Raw genomic sequence first — 22,112 nt, 5'->3', positions numbered from 1 at the left:
CATCCCCATGCCTTCTTGTCTGGTGCCCATCTCTGGTGGGTGTTATGGTGCTGCCTCCTTCTCCACTTATGTCCTCGCTCCCCTGGGTTGGTGCTCATCCAGTAGCTGTTACTTTTATGGTGTTTCTGTCGTTCAGTTACAATACCTTTGTGTTGATGTGCTGTTGTCTCCATGCTTGTCCCCACACCTGGCAGCCAGTGGCATTTACCACAATCACCCGAGAATAGGGTCAACTGTGTCCATCATCCTTAGATTCACCCGAGTTAGGAGACTATCTGTAGGACCACGAGCTGCCCGTCCCCCATACATGGAATCCAGCCTACACCCTTGTCTCCGTATTAAGGCGCTGACTCTGCCTCCACCTGGCTCTTGTCTCTGGATTCTGTCTTCGTTTGGCTCCTTCACTGGGGTAGTTTGGTACATGCAGTTTGACTGTCTGTTATTTTCATACCTGGCTTTTCGGGTCTCTGACTCTTTTTGTTTCTTCTTCTGGTTTGTCACATCCTGACCACCTGTGATGGCCCCTGACTTTGCGTCAGACATTCTTATCACCATAACCCCATGCTAATCCACAATCTGAGAAGCAGACCTCTTTATAGGTGTTAAGGATGGATAACAGGGAGATTCCTTAAAGTTCCCTTCCCAGTCCAGCCAGACTGATTGGGGCCGGAAGACTCATAGACTCATAGAATCATAGAATGGTAGAGTTGGAGGGGACCACCTGGGTCATCTGGTCCAACCCCCTGCTCAAAGCAGGATTCACTAAATCATCTCAGACAGATGTCTGTGGTGATAATGGTAAGAGTATATGGACCATGGATGTCCAGGTCGCTCCAGTGATCACTTCGCTGCTGGGGTTTATCACCCGCTGTAGTAAGCTGTGTCTTCAGCACCTGAGCCTGCAATGGTTTCTGACAGCACAGAGAGCGTCCTACAGCAATTCCTGTTCCTACAATCCCCACGTCCTGTATGGTCACCGAGGAATCCATATTCCCAGGGTCATGTCCGTGCCTGTCTGGTCTGATGCCCACATCGGGGGGTCTGTACTTGTTTGGCGGCTTCTCTGGATTCCTCGCTGGCTCCTTGTCAAATCATGGAAAGTTTTCAGAGAATCCCGCACTCCATAAAATCTATTTCTTTATTTGAGAAAATTAAAATCGGTTCTTGTTATCCGTTTTTTGAGCTTCACCGGCCTTAGAGACTGATTGTGCCATCAGCCCACGAGCAATGAACCGCACACAAGTCCCATTATTACATGTTCCTCCAAAATAAACTCCATGAAAATATAGGGTTAATGGATCCCACGCTCCAAGGAAGCCTAGAATCAGAATGCAGAGAAAGGGACAGAAAATATGGGAAGGCGTCATGGGAATAAAAGGGAATAAATCCCGTTACCATAAATACGACATCCTGAGAAAATGCTGCAATATACAGAAATATCAGGTTCACTGGCTGCTGCACGCCTATGTTATACCAGTCTGAGAAACCATTCATAGCAAGAAGGAACATCATTCTGTAATTCATGCCATGGGGAGATTCAGTGTTAAGGGTGAGAATCTTCGCCAATGGCCTCCTCTGATGGGGCGTTTAACCCCTTCAGTGGCATAAGAAGAGACACGAAGGCCTCGCTGCGGCTGAATCGGATCCATCGGTGATGTCAGACCTGTGCTCCGACTTCTTCTGGTCCATCCTCACATATTATAGCACTCAGTGCAATATACCACATGGTGCAAACCATCACTGGCGCCATCCGCACCATGCCGCAAAGACAAGGGATCCTATTTATTCCCAGCAAAGGTGCAAACATTGGGCGGACTGCCAGCACATGTGAAGGTGTGGGAAAGGATAACAATGGGATATCAGTCTCAATGTGGCAATGGTCCCAGTCACTGTCATCAGATCCTGGTGGGTTTCAAAGAAAAATGCCTGTAACGCCGGCGTCCCTGCATGGTGCCACTCCCTCCTAGCAGGGACGCCGACGTGCTCACCGTCATGGCCGCTCTGTTGTCTCCTGCTCCTGCTTCCAGGTCTCGCACACGTCGCGCAGATTTCCCAGCAACATTTTAAGGGCACTCATGCTCCCTGCTTCTTAAAGGGGTAGCGCACAGACTCTGGAAATGCCCACAGCCTATAGCTGGGAGGTATTAGATATTTAACGCACCCTCACCTGTAGGGGGGTGCCTGAGCAACTTTAGTATCTAGTGTGTATTAACCCTCAACTCAGTTGTTAGGTCCCTGTTACAAAACCCATCCTGTGTCCATGTACCAGAGTCTGTCCTGTGTCTCTGTACTAGAGTCTGTCCTGTGTCCCTGTGTCACGAAAACACACTTGGTCAGACTTTGCAGCCCTCTGGCGCCCCCTTATCCTGCTGGTCAAACACGGTATTGACCGAGTATAAGCAACAGGGCGCAGCTGCTCTAATTTATGTCAACTATTGTGGCACGTGATGTGACAGGACGTATATATACCACCAGTTCCTTCCAGGAACGTATATATACCTCCATCCAGCCACCCTCAAACCACAATATCACATAAATACTGGTATACTACCACCACCGATCGCTTAACAGGTGGATCGGGTACCTGGTAGGTAACGTGAATTAGCGGGTGAGGAACATGTTTGCTCGACATAGGACAAGAAGAACGAAGCTGGTAAATAATAATGATTTACTACCGAAAGTGGGCAGTGTTTACAAAAGATATAAATGTTATTATAAAAGAGAAAATTTACATATATGCATAAAACAGTTATTAAAATAAAACGGATAAGTAATAGTAAAACCTGCGCCACGAGGTGATGGTCTCAGATTCTGTGGGGGGGACGGCTCCCCAGAAATTAGGTGTGATTCCTCCACGCAGCGAGGAGTGCATGCATCTGACGTTCCGGGGTAAGAATGAAGTAAAATGGCCGTTCTGGTTTTTAGTAAGGGGCCAAAACACTAAGAGACACCCATGTTTACCTCACACGGGGGCTCAGTTTTGTGAACCCACCCAGCTGCATAAGACATAAAAATCCTTCAGATTTCATATCTTGGTATGGGGGGGGTCCCACATCCAAGATGGAGACATCATGTTTGCCGTCACCAATATTCATGAACATGGATATCAAATATATCTCTATGACGCTCAGAAGCTCAGAACCCATTTCCCGGGTTTCCGGTGGTTTCTCAGTTATGCAAGATATACTATTATAATCGGAAAAAGGTGAACATTCCAAAAATGTGGTCCCTATGTTTGTGACAGTCATGGGCATTATTAAAATCGACATTAAAAGTTTGTACAGTTAGACAATAGGATTTTGGAGGGAGTTCCAGTTTATACCTGAATGCTTGCTCTGGCTGAGGTTTTACGGCGGTAATAAAAATTCCTTGTTAGGGGGAAAGCAAGAGTGAGTTCTATGTAGCCTCTTTCAAATGAGCAGGGGGTGGAGATTTAAGACATCTCTCATTTTTAAAACTAGGACAAAAAATACATTTTGCCTGACACCTCCCCCTTTTAAACTGCGCTATGGAGGTAGGACCTTCTGGTACTCCTCCAGACGTATCTCTGGAGGCTCCCCTCGCCGGGACAACCCATCGGCATTGCCATGCTCGCTGCCTTTGCGGTGTTGAACGGTAAAGTCGTACTGCTGGAGGGTGAGGCTCCAGCATAACAACCTTCCGTTGGCACCGGACATGGTGTGCAGCCAACTCAGGGGGTTGTGGTCAGTCACGACAGTGAAGGGGCGCCCGTACAAGTAAGGCTGTAAGCGGTGCAGGGCCCATACAATGGCCAGGCACTCCCTCTCTATGGTGGAATAGGCCACTTCCCTGCAGCAGTTTCCGGCTTAGGTACAACACGGGGTGTTCTTGGTTCCCCGAGTTAACCTGGCTGAGTACAGCACTGAGGCCAAACTCACTGGCGTCGGTCTGTACAAAGAGTGGCCGTGTGCCATCGACCGCCTTTAGCACAGGAGAGCTGCTCAGGGCAATCTTCAAAGCCCGAAAGGCCACCTCGCATTCATCTGTCCATTTGACTGAATGGAGTAGGCTCCTCCTGGTGAGGTCTGTCAAGGGCTTCGCAAGGCTACTATAGTCTTGTACAAAGCGTCTATAGTACCCTGCGGTGCCCAAGAAGGACTGCACCTGCTTCTTGGTCCTGAGGGTGGGCCAGGACACGATAGCGTCCACCTTCCCAGGCTCTGGCTTCAGAGTACCCCCACCTACCCGGTGCCCCAGGTAGTGGACCTCGTTCATGCCCATCTGGCACTTTCCTGGCTTGATGGTCTAGCCCGCCTGGTGAATGCGCCCGAGCACCTGCTACAGATGCTTGAGGTGATCCTCCCAGGTGGGACTGAAGACGGCAATGTCATCCAGGTACGCCACTGCGTACCTCTCCAGTCCCTGGAGCAGGTGGTTGACCATTCGCTGGAAAGTGGCAGGGGCATTTTTCATGCCAAAAGGCATGACCGTGGATTCATACAATCCGAAGGGGTGGAAAAGGCGGACTTCTCCTGGGCCCCGGGGCTCAAGGGAATCTGCCAGTATCCCCGACTCAGATCCATAATGGAGAGATAGCTCGCGCTGGCTAACCGCTCCAGCAGCTCCTCAATGCGTGGCATTGGTTGTGCATCAGAGGCTGTGATAGCGTTGAGCCCCCTGTAGTCTACACAGAACCAGGTGGTCCGGTACTTCTTTGTCACCAGGACTACAGGTGAGTCCCACGCGCTCTTCGACCGCTTAATCAACCCCAACTTCAGCATCTCCTCGACCTCCTGGCGCATGACATGCTGCACCTCGTCGGAGATTCGATAGGCGGTCCGCCGGAGTGGGGCATGATTCCCGGTGTCCACTTCATGGACCGCCACTTCAGTCCTGCCAGGCAGGTTGGTGAACACTGCTTGGAAGGGTTTCAGCACTGCTCGCATCTGAGACCTCTGGTCTGCGGATAGCAAGGCGCTTATATCTACATCCTCTAGGGACCCGCTGGCCTTCGCTTGGGCCAGCATGTCCAAGAGGGGGTCATCCTCCCCATCCTCGGGCAGGCTGCAGACTGGTAGGACGCAGGCTCCACGTTCTTGATGAGCTTTCATCATAATAATGTGAAAAGCCTTCCGCCTACCCCGCGCGTGGTCAAGAGTGATCACGTAGGTGACCGGGTTGAGATGTTGGTGAATGACGTACGGGCCTTCCCAGGCCGCCTGAAGCTTGTCCTTTGCTACGGGGACCAGCACCCACACCTTCTGACCCACCTGGTAGGTCCGCTTTCGGGCGTTCTGGTCGTACCAATGCTTCTGGTCAGCCTGGGCTTGCGCCATGTTGTCATGCACCAACTGCGTCAAGGTCTGCATCTTGTCACGGAAGCGCATGACATACTCCACGATGGACACTCCTGGGGAGCTCGGCTCTTCTTCCCAGAATTCCCTTCTCAACCCAAGGGGTCCTCGGAGACGCCTCCAATACAGGAGCTCAAAGGGGGAGAACCCCGTCGAAGCCTGTGGAACCTCTCTGTAAGCAAATAACAGGTGTGGGAGGTAACGCTCCTAGTCGCGTCCCTGGGTCTCAACCAGCATTTTTAACATCTGTTTGAGGGTACCGTTGAATCGCTCACACAAACTATTGGTTTGGGGATGATACGCGCTCGATACCAGATGCTGCACCTGCATTTTCTTACATAGGGCCTCCATTACGCGAGACATGAACTGGGTCCCCTGGTCGGTAAGCATCTCCCTGGGAAATCCTACTCGCGAAAAGATGGCCAAGAGGGCGTCCGCCACCTTATCCGCCCTAATTGAGGACAGGGCTACTGCCTCCGGATACCGGGTAGCATAGTCTACCACGGTAAGGATGAAACGTTTTCCAGAGCTGCTGGGTATGGCCAGTGGTCCCACAATGTCCACAGCAATCCTCTGGAAAGGCTCCTCTATCACTGGCAAAGAGATCAGGGGGGCTTTGGGAGCCGGCCCTGACTTTCCCACTCTTTGACACGTGGTACAGGAGCGACAGTAGTTCACCACATCCGTCCCCATTTTGGGCCAATAAAAGTGGTGAGACAGCCAGGCCTTGGTTTTGCTGACTCCCAAGTGTCCAGCAAGTGGAATCTCATGGGCGATCCGCAACAACTCATCCCTGAATTGGTAGGGGACGACCAGCTGTCTTTCCCTCAGCCACTCCTGTTGGGGTGTACAGGGAACTGTCTCCCGGTACAACCTTCCTTGGTCCCAGAATACCCTCTCCTTATCCGACTCGGAGGTGGGTTTCTCAGCGAGGCTCCTTAACGTCTCCAGGCTAGCATCTGAGTGCAGAGCTGCCTGAAACTCCTGGCTGGAGGAAGCCAGAAGTGAGGTTAAGGCCACGGCCTCACTGGGACCGGCTCTGGGTCCATACCTGACTCTGTTATTCCTCTGTCCGAGGAGGGTCCAGAAGGCAGGGTGTTACTTGCGTTCTGGGCACTCTGACTGCGGGTAACAGCGGCTATATAGGCTGTCTCCCCGGGGAATAACACCGTCCCATCAGCATGCGCGGCTATGAGTACTACTTCCCCATCCTCCCCCATTACCTCAGGCACAGTGCTACGTATGGGGCAGCTACCATCAGCCAGGTCACCATATGTTGTGACACTGGTCACTGGCACAGCACCACCTGCTTCATGGTCCCCGTGCCTCTCCCCATTACCCTTAGCACTGACATTTGCTCCTGCTAGGGGATCCTCAGCAATATCACCCCGCAGCGTGACATGGCGGAGTTCTCCTGTACCTTCCAATACATCATCATCATCATTATCATCATCATTATCAGCAGGTAAAGCATTGACATTCACGTTATCAGCATTAACCTTACCAACCGTATCAGATCGGGTGGGTGTGTCGGGGACATAATAAGCAAACATACTCCCTAAATCAGTTCCCAATAAAACATTTGCAGGTAGATTTTCCGATACTCCCACTTCCTTCACCCCACTCCCCGCACCCCAATCAATAAAAACCCGGGCCATGGGCAAGGGGCATCGGACGCCCCCAATCCCGGTGACAGTCAGGGTCTTTCCTGGAATAAGCTCTTCAGTGGACACCAGTTCGGGTCGGATGAGGGTTCGTTCGGCCCCAGTGTCCTTGAGGCCTACAGTGACAGTGTTTCCCACCATGACAGACTGCAAGTTTTCACAGGCCCTCACAACCGGCCCACCCACCAAAGGAACTGAGGCACTAGGCCCTGGGGCCTTGGATGGGGGGTTCTTCCTCTGCTTCTCTGGGCAAGTGGTGCTGAGATGACCAGTCTGGTTTCAGAAATAACACCTGCGGGCATCAGATGCAGGCCGGGCATTGGTAACTGGGAAAAGGCCTCCGGAACGTCAGCTGGCAGGGGCAGGGATGGTGGTTGATGGCTTACCCCCTTTCCAGCTGGCGACGACCGGCTTTCGCACCTCCGGTTGGCCTCGTAGGTGTCTGCGATCTGCGCTGCTTTATTGGCATCTGGTGGCTCCCGATCCATCACGAACTGCCTGTACCTCAGTCGGACACAGATGCAGGAACTGGTCTTTCACCATCAGGTCCTTTAGCTGCTCAAAGGTGGTCGCTGACAGTCCTTGGATCCACTGCTCAAAGTTGGTTCGGAGCCCATGCACCACATCGCTGTAACTGTCGTGCGGTCCACGTTGGAGGTTCTGGAACTTTTTACGGTACACCTCAGGAGTCAGTTGGAACCTCTGGATTAGGGCCTGCTTAATGGCATCATAGGTCCCATCAAGGCTCTGAGGAAGAGCTACAAACACATCCAGAGCTTTGCCTCGCAGCCCTGCCGTTAAGTATCGGGCCCACTGGCCCTCAGGCAGCTGGTACTGTCTGCAAGTCTTTTCAAAACCCCTCAGAAATGTGTCGAGGTCGCCGTCCTTTTCCATCACAGGAAAATGCTCTGGACGGGGCTTAAACAGGGTCGCATTGTTGGTCTCACCGTTCCGTGAGGTGGATGATGGGATCCCGATTTGGGCCATCTGCAGTTCATGGGCCCTCTGAGCTTGGGCCTCCGTTTCCCGCTCGGCAGCCTCTCGCTGGGCTCCCTCGGCCTCTCGCTCGGCTCTCTCGGCCTATCGCTCGGCTCTCTCGGCCTCTCGCTCGGATCTCTCGGCCTCTCGCTCGGATCTCCACTCGGCAGCCTCCTGGTGCTGCTGAATTACTTTCAGCCGTCTTTCATGATCCTCTGCAGGAAGTTTCTGTAGAACCATCTGCAGATAGGGGTCCACGCTGCCCTGGTCGCTGACGCTGCGTGCGTCTACAGGTGGGACCCCTGCAGTAGTACTGTCCATATCTCGGCTGACCCCTGGCCCTGCTGAGGTCTGGAGAAGGGCTTGCTCGGTCTCCAGTTGCCCCAGTGCGGCAGCCAGTTGTTCTTTGTTTTTGCCGAGGGGGTCAATGCCTTTGGTTATGCATATTCCAGCAAGAGTGTCCTTTTTCTGCTGGCTGTACCAGAGCTCCCCAACTACGACCATGATCACCAAAATAAAAATAGAAAAGAAAAAACGAAGAAGGGTAGGGGTAATTGCTACACATACAGTATTGTCTCAGATCTAATAAACACTGAGTTCGATCTTCAAAACTTTTGTGCAGGGTCCAGGTAAGACCCGTGCAAGTTTTTAGTCAAAGGAATGATTGCTCAAACCAGATCACTAATGTCCTATGATCCCACCGCTGCCACCAATTGTCACGAAAACACACTTGGTCAGACCTTGCAGCCCTCTGGCGCCCCCTTATCCTGCTGGTCAAGCACGGTATTGACCCAGGATAAGCAACAGGGTGCAGCTGCTCTAATTTATGTCGACTATTGTGGCACGTGATGTGACAGGACGTATATATACCACCAGTTCCTTCCAGGAACGTATATATATACCTCCGTCCAGCCACCCTCAACCACAATATCACATAAATACTGGTATACTGCCACCACCGATCGCTTAACAGGTGGATCGGGTACCCGTTAGGTAATGTGAATTAGCGGGTGAGGAACGTGTTTGCTCGACATAGGACAAGAAGAACGAAGCTGGTAAATAATAATGATTTACTCCTGAAAGTGGGCAGTGTTTACAAAAGATATACAAGATATTATAAAAGAGACAATTTACATATATGCATAAAACAGTTATTAAAATAAAAGGGGTAAATAATAGCAAAACCTGCGCCATGAGGTGATGGTCTCAGATTCTGTGGGGGGACGGCCCCCCGGAAATTAGGTGTGAATCCTCCACGCAGCGAGGAGTGCATGCGTCTGACGTCCCGGGGTAAGAATGAAGTAAAATGGCCGTTCTGGTTTTTAGTAAGGGGCCAAAACACTAAGAGACACCCATGTTGTTTACCTCACACGGGGGCTCGGTTTTGTGAACCCACCCAGATGCATAAGACATAAAAATCCTTCAAATTTGGGGGAGTCCCACATCCAAGAAGGAAACATGTTTGCAGTCACCAATATTCATGAAGATGGATATCAAATAATATATCTCTATGACGCTCAGAAGCTCAGAACCCATTTCCCAGGTTTCCGGCGGTTTCTCAGTTATGCAAGATATACTATTATAATCGGAAAAAGGTGAACATTCCAAAAATGTGGTCCCTATGTTTGTGACAGTCATGGGCATTATTAAAATCGACATTAAAAGTTTGTACAGTTAGACAATAGGATTTTGGAGGGAGTTCCAGTTTATACCTGAATGCTTGCTCTGGCTGAGGTTTTACGGCGGTAATAAAAATTCCTTGTTAGGGGGAAAGCAAGAGTGAGTTCTATGTAGCGTCTTCCAAATGAGCAGGGGGTGGAGATTTAAGACATCTCTCATTTTTAAAACTAGGACAAAAAATACATTTTGCCTGACACCCTGTACCAGAGTCTGTCCTGTGTCCCTGTACCAGAGTCTGTCCTGTGTCTCTGTACCAGAGTCTGTCCTGTGTCCCTGTACCAGAATCTGTCCTGTGTCCCTGTACCAGAGTCTGTCCTGTGTCCTGTACCAGAGTCTGTCCTGTGTCCCTGTACCAGAATCTGTCCTGTGTCTTTGTACCAGAGTCTGTCCTGTGTCCCTGTACCAGAGTCTGTCCCGTGTCCCTGTACCCGTCCTGTGTCCCTGTACCCGTCCTGTGTCCCTGTACCCCTCCTGTTTCCCTGTACCAGAGTCGGTCCCGTGTCCCTGTACCCATCCTGTGTCCCTGTACCCGTCCTGTGTCCCTGTACCCGTCCTGTGTCCCTGTACCCGTCCCGTGTCCCTGTACCCGTCCCGTGTCCCTGTACCTGTCCCGTGTCCCTGTACCAGTATAGTTCCCTCCATCATAGAACTGATGTCTGTAACTATTGGCCATAAAGGTGGCGGAGATATTTTTTCACACTTTTGGTTACCGTGAAGAACTGGTGTTGTGAGATTTTCATTGAATAAACAGTCGTCCTCATTTTTAGTGATTGCCCCCAAAGTGAATCCTCCTTCTAGTAAAGTCCCCCAAGTCCTGGGATTCTTTGGCTGGATCTTTCTTCAGTCTCGGGTAGGTGTTGGATTTGTGTAGTGTGTCATGGCCTTGCCTGGCTTACAGATTGGCGTCTATGACAGTAATGGCTCCTCCTTTATTTCCTTCTTCTCGTTGTTTTGTAACTCATATATTGCTTTGTGTTATTGCAATGATAAATTGCAATGTTTTGCTTTATTATCCTGATTGTACAAGGCCTTCAGCTCTTTTTCTACCAGAGCAGTTTATGCAGAGCTGGAGCTGTGGCTGGTAGTGGATAGTGGGGCGATCGCACAAATGTGGTGTCCTGTGGTGTGATGAGTGGATTCTGTTCATTATGGCGCAGCCTACAACCTCATGGGCAGCACATACTTTATCCTGACCACACATCTTGGCCGTCTGGGAATGTTCCATAACGTCCAGTGCAAAAGGTCTTAAAAAAAAATTACGCTAATGTTCAAACGCAAGTTTAATAGCCAGCAATTCCCGATTACCAACATCATAATTCAGTTCGGTTTCCGAATTTTTTTTCGAAAAGCAGGCACAAGGATGTACTCCACCATTGTTCTCCTGAGACAAAACTGCTCTGACCCCCACCGAAGAAGCATCGACCTTGACCAAAAAAGGCTTGGTCTCATCAGGCTGTATAAGGATGGGAGCAGAGGTGAACCTCTCTTTGAGATACTCAAACACTTCAATGGCCTCAGTAGTCCACTGAACCGTATTCGCACCTTTTCTGGTGAGATCGGTTAGAGGTTTAACAATTACAGAAAAATTCTTAATGAATTTCCTGTAATAATTGGCAAAACCCAAAAATCTCTGTATAGATTTCAAACCAATAGGCCTAGGCCATTCCTGCACCGCCTGAACCTTCACAGGGTCCATCTCAAAGCCCTCGCTGGAGACAATGTAGCCCAAAAAACTAATTTTCTGCACAGCGAACTCACATTTCTCCAGCTTAGCAAAGAGTGAATTATCACTCGATAACTGCAAAACTTCACATACACTCTGCCAATGGGACTCCAGATCTGGCGAATAAATCAACATGTCATCCAAATACACAACCACATTCTTACCAATCAAGGGTCTAAGGATGTCATTAATAAGGTTCTGAAAAAATGCAGGTGCATTGGTAAGACCAAAAGGCATAACCAGATTCTCAAAATGACCCACAGGAGTGTTAAAAGCAGTCTTCCATTCATCACCCTCCTTCATGCGCAACAAATTGTATGCCCCCCGGAGATCAATCTTAGAGAACCACTTGGCCCCCACTAACTGGTTAAACAAGTCAGGAATTAACGGCAATGGGTAGGAATTGCGTACGGTAATGTTATTAATTTCACGAAAATCCAGACATGGACGTAAACCGCCGTCCTTTTTTTTAACAAAGAAGAATCCAACTGCCACAGGAGACTTAAGGCCCCGTCACACTTAGCGATGCTGCAATGATCCCGACAACGATACGACCTGTCAGGGATCGTTGCTGCGTCGCTATGTGATCGCTGGTGAGCTGTCAAACAGGCAGGCTCACCAGCGATCAGGGGAGCAGCGACATCGTGGAAAGAATCTTTCCACGATGTCCTGCTCCTGGTTACGAGCCTGCTGATGCAGGAGCAGGCTGGTAACTATGGTAAACATCGGGTTACTAGGGCACACGCGCTCCTAGTAACCCGTTGTTTATCATGGTTACCACTCTGCTACAGTGAGCGGGAGGTTACCGCTCACTTTAGCAGGCTCGTAACCATGATAAACAACGGGTTACTAGGAGCGCGTGTGCCCTAGTAACCCGATGTTTATCATGGTTACCAGCCTGATCGCTGCTCCCGCTGGTCACACACAGCGATGTGTGCTGACCAGCGGGAGAGCAACGACCAAAAAATGGTCCAGGACACTTTGCAGCGATCAGCGACCTCACAGCAGGGGCCTGATCGCTGCAAAGTGTCACACATAGCGACATCGCTGGTGAGGTCGCTGTTGCGTCACCAAAACCGTGACTCAGCAGCCATCTCGCTATGTGAGACGGGGGCTTTAGAAGGTCTAATGTGACCAGCAGCCAGGCTAGTCTGTATGTATTCCTCCAAGGCCTTTCTTTCAGGGATAGTCAGATTAAACAAGCGACTCTTGGGAAGAATCATAGAATCATAGAATCATAGAATGGTAGAGTTGGAAGGGACCTCCTGGGTCATCTGGTCCAACCCCCTGCTCAAAGCAGGATTCACTAAATCATCTCAGACAGATGTCTGTCCAGCCTCTGTTTGAAAACGTCCATTGAAGGGGAACTCACCACCTCTCGTGGCAGCCTGTTCCACTCATTAATCACCCTAACTGTCAAAAAGTTTTTTCTAATATCTAATCTGTGTCTCCTTCCATTTAGTTTCATCCCGTTGCTTCTAGTCTTTCCCTGTGCAAATGAGAATAAAGATGATCCTTCTACAATGTGACAGCCCTTGACATATTTGTAGACAGCTATTAAGTCTCCTCTCAGTCTTCTTTTTTGCAAGCTAAACATTCCCAAATCCTGCAACCGTTCCTCATAGGACATGGTTTGCAGACCAGTCACCATTCTGGTCGCTCTTCTCTGAACTTGTTCCAGTTTGTCTATGTCTTTTTTAAAATGTGGTGCCCAAAACTGTACACAGTATTCCAGATGAGGTCTGACCAAAGAGGAGTAAAGACCGATAATGACTTCACGTGATCTAGACTCTATGCTTCTGTTAATACATCCCAGAATTGTATTTGCCTTTTTTGCTGCTGCATCACACTGTTGACTCATGTTCAGTCTATGATCTAGCATAGATCAGCACCCGAGTAGCACCCGGAACAAACTCAATGGCGCAATCATAATCCCTATGAGGAGGTAAAACTTGTGACTCCTCCTCTGAAAAAACCCTCCAAAAATCTTGAATAGGTACAGGTAATTCCCCTTTTTCCACAGCCGCTGTAATGTGTAGAGTTCAGTGTATATGGAGTCTAGGCATGAGTGCAAAGGAAGTACGAGAAACACAGATCTTGATAAAGTGATATTCTTGTATTACGTCATACAAGCAGATGCACAGTAAAATACAAGTCTCTGAGCAAAAGAGAACACCTCCTGGTGTACTGGATTAACCCCAGATTCCCCGGGGATGCAAAAGGCACAACAACAAAAGACAGTCTTTAAGCAATAAGCAAAGTCTCTCTTACGGGTGCTGAGAAGTCCTTTGAGTAAACCAATAGTCCAGTGATCCAGCAGGTAAGAAGACTCAGATCCATAAAGGGAAACCTCAGACATGCAGATTAACAAGGAGGATTCCTCAGAGAGTGAAGGTGACTTGAAGAGCTTAGTCCAGAGGCTTCAGGAAGCAATGTTACAGACTGGCTGCAGACAGGATTCAGAAGCACTGAACTGACAGCTGAGGCTGCTTAAATGCAAATGGCAGAAAAACAGGGTGGAGACGTAGAGGCTGAAGACTCCATTACAACTGAGGGCAAAATGGATGCACAAAACAGAAAGCAAGATGACTGCAGGGAAAAAACAAGATCCAAGCACAACATGACATAAAAACCATGATAGAAAGTCGCAGAACCTACTATGAATACGTTTATGAATAAAAAGTATCACTTCGAAACGCGTCAACCAATACCCTGAATGTATCTCCCTTGGGACTATTTCCTCAGATGACACACTTTTCCATATGTTTTTGTGGATTTCTTATGGAATTATATATTTTTTATGGATGAAATTTTCTGAATAAAAATATACGTTTTATTGGAAGTGCTGGATCAACCACCTCTGTTATATGGACTATTCCCTTTGGAACTTGGATCCGTGCACACCTGCATCTGTGAATAGGTGAGCTGATTGCCTACAATTTTTCTTTGAAGAGAAAAGGCCCAACCTTGTGGTTCATTGCGCAAAAGTGACATAATAAAACCAATGCGATGTAATTTATTCCCAGAGGACCTTGGTCTCAAATGAAAATATAGCAAACAAGCATTTTTAAAGGAAAAAAAATCTTGCTGTTTACCATAAAAAACATCAGGCAGTCCTACCTTGGGTTCCACAAAATGCGCTCCAGAACAGCTACTCACGTGTTGCTGGAGCTCGGCCACCTCCAGAGTCAACCCCTGCAAGCGTTGAGCCAAATCCTGAACGGAAGCCATACTGATCCCCGTATAAATATTTCTTCCTTTTTTTTTTATTTTTGGGCTGGACTTACTGTTATGATCTGCAACAAATACTAAGGAAAGAAGGGGAAAGCTGTCCCTACAGTAAGACTAAGTTGAATCCCTACGATGTAGCGGGCTGCCTGTTCCTAGCGAACGGACCCACATAAGTCCTAGGCTAGTCTGAACGAAGACCTATAGAATAAAAGTAAGGAGTCCCTAAAAGGACTGGAACAAAAATGGGACACCTTCTGAACTGAGAAAGTTGTTGCAGAACACAAAAAGATAAACTGACAAAAAGGTACTAGAGGTCCCAAAAGGACCAAGCGAACTGAGAGAGATAGAGGCACAGAAGCACCTGGCTAGCAAAACAGTCAAACAACACTGAAGTCCAGCACAGCCAAAAGGGCGGAGCTGGAATATAAAGGCAGTTGGTCACGTGACCGCAAAACACAAGATGGAAAAAGCAAACAGGAGGGATCTAACAATTACTCCTGAAGGTAGAAACGCTGGGTTCACAATCCTTGCTATGCTCCTATATCAACCGCTCAGGTTAGTACTCAGTTACTCAGTTAGTTAGTTACTCAGGGTAGTGGGAAGCTGAAGTATATAGGAACACACTAACCAGACAAACAAGGGAAGACTGACAGAGATAAATGAAAATACCAACCATACAAAATTTACACACCACAACAACAGAGTGGGACACATGGGAGTTTAAGAAAGGAGAAACCAAATAGGAAAAGATGAGGATGTGCACACAGATCAAAACTCCAAGCAACAATCTCCAAACGCCAACTCCAACGATAAACTACACCTCCAGAACCAGGCAGTAAAAACTAACACTGGCAATCCCTAAGTGCAAGAGGCGAGTATATATAGCAGAGGGGAGCGGCCAACACTGAAGAGCTGAGACAATCCAGGTAGTAAAGCTCCAGGAGCTTCAACTGAACAGACTAGCCCTTGCACTGTTAGCAAGGAAAAAACCTGCACTGTTTAATATGATGATGAAGTACTTATAACTATTTAAAGAGTTCGAGAAATAAGGGTGTACCCCATGACACTACCTGTACAGTTTGGTGTCTGCAACCCATCACCATCCTCCTGGAGACGGTCCCCATGATGCTGCCTCTATGGTGTGGTGTCAGGAAACCATTTGCTTACCTTGTAGATGTTCTCCTATTTCTATGATGTGATATTAAATACCCAGCAGCTTTCCACTATACAAGTTCCCCATAACTCTGCCTCTATGATACCCAGCAGCTTCCCACTATACAAGTTCCCCATAACTCTGCCTCTATAATTTGGTGTGTAAAGGACTCATCAGCTTTCTCTTCTAAACTTGCCCCATGACTGACTCTATGGTGTGATGTTCTGGCTCCTCTCTGTCGCGGTATCCCTGTGCCAGTCTGTTTGTTTTCCTTCTCAGTTTCTCTTCCTTTCACCTCTTTAGGTTTCTGAGAGGTTATACTTCTTCCGTTTACCTTTAGCTCTCTGTTATGTTCTGCTACCAGAGCTAAGGAAAGAGAGGAGATCTGTCCCTACGATAGAACTCAGCTGAATCCCTACGATGTAACAGGGAACCTGATCCTGCGATCAGACCTGCTAAAGTCCTAAGCTAGTCTGTACGAAGACCTATAGATGTGGGGGAGGAATCCCTACAAGTACTAAGGACTGGGAGGAATATGGGACACCTCCTAACTGAAATAGTAGCAGACAGACGAACAAACAAAATATAAAGAACATAGAGGTCAGTAAACCAAGCAAACTAACAGAGCAAGACACAGAGCACAGGCTAGCTAGAAAGTAGATATACAATGAAGTCCAGCAAAGCCAGAAGGGCGGAGCAGGATTAAATAGGCCAACAAGGTCATGTGACCAGCAAAGGAAAAAAAACCTAACAGCAAGGTTCTAACAGTACCCCCCCTTCTAAGAGGATCCTCCGGATCCCCTAGGACCAGGCTTATCAGGAAATCTCCTGTGAAACGCTCTGATAAGTCTGGACGCGGAAACATCATCTGACCTCACCCAAGAGTTATCCTCGGGTCCGAAACCTTTCCAGGCCACAAGATACTGCAAACTACCTCTATACCGTCTAGAGTCAAGGATGCGAGAAATTTCATATTCCCCGTCCTCCACCACCGGAGGAACAGAGGCAGAGGCGTCACCATCCGACACAACAGCTTTTTTTAACAGAGAGACATGAAAGACCGGATTAATTCTCCAGGAGGTAGGAACCTCCAACCTAACAGCAGATTGGTTGACAACCTGAAGCACCTTAAAGGGCCCTACAAACTTGGGACCCAATTTCTTAGAAGGAATCCTCAACCGCAGATTCCTAGAGGACAACCAAACCATGTCACCAACAGCGAACAAAACCTCCTGTCGTTTCCTATCAAAGTAGTCTTTAGATTTTCTGTTGGCCTCCTGAAGATTACCACGCACATCCGTCCAAACTCTTTCCAAATCACCGGAAAAATTCTCCTCCTCAGGCACGGCAGATCCCAACTTGGAGAACGACCCAAACGACGGATGTCTCCCAGAACAACAAAAAAAAGGCGAACAACCAGCAGAAGAAGATGTATGATTGTTCAGAGCAAATTCGGCAAGTGGCAGAAACTCAGACCACCCCTCTTGATTGTCTGCCACAAAACAACGCAAGAACTGCTCAACATCCTGGTTTTTCCTTTCTGTCTGGCCATTAGATTCAGGATGATATCCGGACGAAAACGACAAATGAATTCCCAACCTGTCACAAAAGGCACGCCAAAAACGAGCCACGAACTGAGGACCCCTATCAGAAACAATGTCAGTAGGAACGCCATGAAGTCTGACAATTTCCTTGACAAAGGCCTTAGCGAGAGTTTTAGCGCAGGGCAGTTTGATGAAGGGAACCAAGTGACACATCTTACTAAAACGGTCCACGACCACCCAGATGACAGTAAAACCCTCAGAGGGGGGAAGGTCAGTTATAAAGTCCATAGCCAAATGTGTCCAAGGAGCACTGGGGACCTCCAAAGGACAAAGCAACCCCGCAGCAGGAGTATGTGAGGACTTAGATCTAGCACATACAGTACATTGGCGTACCCACTTAATGACTTCCTTCTGCCATCCAGGCCACCAAAAACTGCGACCCACCAGTCTCTTGGTCTCAGAGATTCCGGGATGACCTGCCAACCGAGATTCGTGACACTCAACAAACAAATCTCTCCTAAAGGTCCCAGGCACAAACAACCTCCCATGAGGAGTGTTAGATGGGGCATTCTCCTGAGCTTTAAGAATCTCATCTTCCAAAACGGAGTCTAAAGCAGCTATCACAACACCTTCTTGTAAAATGTTTTCCTCTTTCTCAGCACCGACTATGGGAGAAAAACTGCGAGACAAGGCATCCGCCTTAACATTCTTAGTACCAGGGATGTAAGTAACGGAGAAATTAAACCGCGAGAAAAACAGTGCCCACCTAGCCTGACGGGCATTCAGGCGCTTGGCAGCGTCAAGATATATCAGATTTTTATGATCCGTAAGAACCTGAACGGGAAATTCCGCACCTTCCAAGAAGTGGCGCCAGTGTTCAAATGCGAGTTTAATAGCCAATAATTCCCGATTACCAATATCGTAATTCAATTCAGTCTCCGAAAATTTTTTTGAAAAAAAGGCACAGGGATGTAATCCATCCCCGTTATCCTGAGACAATACTGCGCCAACCCCCACAGAGGAAGCATCAACCTCAACCAAATCCAATTTCTCATGGTGAACACCATTAATAGTGAGAGGAAATTCACAGACCTTGAGAGTAATATTCTTCAAAGGGGAGCCATCCACAGAAACCACAGCAATGGGGGATGATAAAGGTTCAGGTTTTAAATTGAGTTTTTCCACGAATCCCCCATCAATTACATTCAGTGTAGACCCGCAATCAACAAACACCCGAAATTCCATTAATTTTTCCTGAGCAATCGTGGAAGCAGCTAATAATATACCCTTGGAATTTAAACAGGCAATACGGGCGTGACTGACCATTTTTTTTTTCTTTCTTCATACGAAGCTCACAGCCTTTAATCAAATGACCAGATTTTCCGCAATAGAAACACAAGCCTTCTGAAAAACGACGGTCTTTTTCTTGAGAGCGAGGTGCCACCGATCCAATCTCCATCGGTTCACCACTGTTAGTACACACATTATCATAACCAGAAACTGACATAGCAGAGGATTTGCTCTCATTAACCCTAGCACGCAGTCTTCTATCCACCCGTATAGCTAATTGCATAGCCTGTTGCAAATCCTCAGGTGTAGGATAAGCAATTAGCAGGTCTTTAACCCTTTCACTGAGCCCAGCAAGAAATAGACTTTTCAGAGCAGAATCGTTCCACCCTGTTTGAGTGGACCAACGACGAAAATGTGTACAATATTTTTCCACATTACCTGATCCTTGTTTTAAACGTCTCAACTCAGTCTCAGCTGATGCGACACGGTCAGGATCATCATATAATAGTCCCAAAGCAGAAAAAAAACTATCCACTGATCTGAAGCATGTATCACTAGGTTGCAAAGAAAAGGCCCACTCCTGAGGCTCTTTGCGCAAAAGTGACATTATGAACCCTACGCGCTGGGATTCATCCCCAGAGGACTTGGGTCTCAAACGAAAATACAATAAGCAAGCATTTTTAAATGAAAAAAATTCTCGATGTTCACCAAAAAATAAATCCGGCAAACATACCTTAGGCTCCAAGAAATGTGCTCCAGAACAGTTACTCACGTGCTGACGGAGCTCGGTCACTTCCAGAGAGAGTCCCTGCAGGCGATGAGCCAAATCCTGAACCGACACCATGATGGAACAGAAAAATCTTTCCTTAGAGAATTTGCTGGCTGGACTTACTGTTATGTTCTGCTACCAGAGCTAAGGAAAGAGAGGAGATCTGTCCCTACGATAGAACTCAGCTGAATCCCTACGATGTAACAGGGAACCTGATCCTGCGATCAGACCTGCTAAAGTCCTAAGCTAGTCTGTACGAAGACCTATAGATGTGGGGGAGGAATCCCTACAAGTACTAAGGACTGGGAGGAATATGGGACACCTCCTAACTGAAATAGTAGCAGACAGACGAACAAACAAAATATAAAGAACATAGAGGTCAGTAAACCAAGCAAACTAACAGAGCAAGACACAGAGCACAGGCTAGCTAGAAAGTAGATATACAATGAAGTCCAGCAAAGCCAGAAGGGCGGAGCAGGATTAAATAGGCCAACAAGGTCATGTGACCAGCAAAGGAAAAAAAACCTAACAGCAAGGTTCTAACACTCTCCTTACTTTCCTATCTCTACCCTATGTGAATATCTTTTAATTTTCTCACCCTGGGTTTTTGTATCTTCCTGCACACTTTCCTTTCATCTTGTTGGCAAGGTGTTGCGGCCTCCCCTCTGGTTTTTCAGGAGGTACGAGAAATGCCTTAATGGCCTTTGAGGGAGCCTGGTCCGAGGTGGTGTTTTGGAGTTGTGTGACTAAGGTCTTTCTAGTCTGTACAGGGACCAGTTGGGTGAGGGTGCGGCGTCTCCTTGTAATAGGTCTTCCCTTTTTCCTTTACCCATAAGTGAGTCTGTGTTACCTTCATAACAGATTATTATGGAAACTCCTGTGCTCTGCATATATTGAAGTTTCATGCTGATACATATGTTTTCTGCATTCTTATTCTAGACTTTCTTAGTGCATTGGATCTGTTAATCATATATTCTCATGGAGTTGTATTTTGGAGAACCATGTAATAATGGGACTTGTGCACATGTGCAGTTCATTGCTGGTTGGCTCATGGTTTGTTCTTATAGAGCACCGAACTATCATTCTCTCTATGACCGAGGCCAGTGATGCTTCATACGCAGATGACATGAAACTATTTGAATTTTTTCAAATAAAGAAATTGATTTTTATAGAGCGACGAATTTCCTGGAAGATCATTATAATGACATTTCTTCCTTGTCCGTCTTTGTTCTAGCAAGTCCGATGCTTCTGGTCTAACGGTTTTCAAAATTCACTACAAGATGTGGATCACGTGTTCCCTGTCATGTTGCTTTCTCCTCTGTATGGTGCTTCACCTCAATATTAGGCCTTTCTGGCTAATTATTTTTAGATAGGTGAAACCCTTCTAGGACCTTGTCCTTACCATTGTGCCTTACGCCTTCCACCCAGGGCATGAACCTTCTGAGGGTAGAGACTGAGGTGATAATCACAAGAAGAGTTTCTTATCCTTATGCTAGAAGCAGTTTTTTTTTAGGTACTTTAAAGAAACCATCACGGCCCCCACCCCAACATGTTCCCTATGACTGCCTCAATGATGTGATGTCAGGATTCCATCACCTTTCCCAAGAAGATTTTCTCCATGATTGCCCCTATGTGTCATGTCAGGACTCCAATAAGGGTGTTCCCCATGACACTACCTGTATAGTTTGGTGTCTGCAACCCTTCACCATCCTCCTGGAGATGGTCCCCATGATGCTGCCTCTATGGTGTGGTGTCAGGAAACCATTTGCTTACCTTGTAGATGTTCTATTTCTATGATGTGATATTAAATACCCAGCAGCTTCCCACTATACATGTTCCCCATAACTCTGCCTCTATGATACCCAGCAGCTTCCCACTATACAAGTTCCCCATAACTCTGCCTCTATGATACCCAGAAGCTTCCCACTATACATGTTCCCCATAACTCTGACTCTATGGTGTGGTGTCAGGAAACCATTTGCTTACCTTGTAGATGTTCTATTTCTATGATGTGATATTAAATACCCAGCAGCTTCCCACTATACAAGTTCCCCATAACTCTGCCTCTATGATACCCAGAAGCTTCCCACTATACATGTTCCCCATAATTCTGCCTCTATGGTGTGGTGTCAGGAAACCATTTGCTTACCTTGTAGATGTTCTATTTCTATGATGTGATATTAAATACCCAGCAGCTTCCCACTGTACAAGTTCCCCATAACTCTGCCTCTATGATACCCAGAAGCTTCCCACTATACATGTTCCCCATAACTCTGCCTCTATGGTGTGGTGTCAGGAAACCATTTGCTTACCTTGTAGATGTTCTATTTCTATGATGTGATATTAAATACCCAGCAGCTTCCCACTATACAAGTTCCCCATAACTCTGCCTCTATGATTTGGTGTGTAAAGAACTCATCAGCTTTCTCTTCTAAACTTGCCCCATGACTGACTCTATGGTGTGATGTCCTGGCCCCATCAGCCTTCCCCATAAATGTTTCCCATGGGTCTGGCTGTATGGTGTGGTATTAGGAACCCATCAGCCCCCCCCCCCCCCCACTGATGTTCTTCAAGACTCTGCTGCTCTGGTGTGATGTCAGGAACTCATTAGCTTCCACCTCAAGACGTTCCCCATGACTCCGCCTCTGTGGTGTGATAAATAGTAGTAATCCATGTTAAAAAACATAGGGTACTTAGTTGACACTAGCACATAGCGAAGTAGGTTACTAGAGTTAGAAGCCATCCTGATTGGGTACACCCTGTCA

The 22,112-nt window shown here is 47.6% G+C and overlaps 1 protein-coding gene across 3 annotated transcripts in view; it reads left to right on the top strand.

Annotated features, from left to right (window-relative positions):
* WDR97 (WD repeat domain 97) overlaps positions 1-22,112 on the top strand; it is a 578,372-nt gene that overhangs the window by 416,582 nt on the left and 139,678 nt on the right. The window lies entirely within an intron of this gene.

The sequence above is a fragment of the Phyllobates terribilis genome, unplaced genomic scaffold (genome assembly GCF_046119375.1).
Source record: "Phyllobates terribilis strain yellow unplaced genomic scaffold, ASM4611937v1 Scaffold_4__5_contigs__length_816908805, whole genome shotgun sequence".
Taxonomy (NCBI): Eukaryota; Metazoa; Chordata; class Amphibia; order Anura; family Dendrobatidae; genus Phyllobates; species Phyllobates terribilis.
This window is presented reverse-complemented; position numbering and strand designations above follow the sequence as displayed.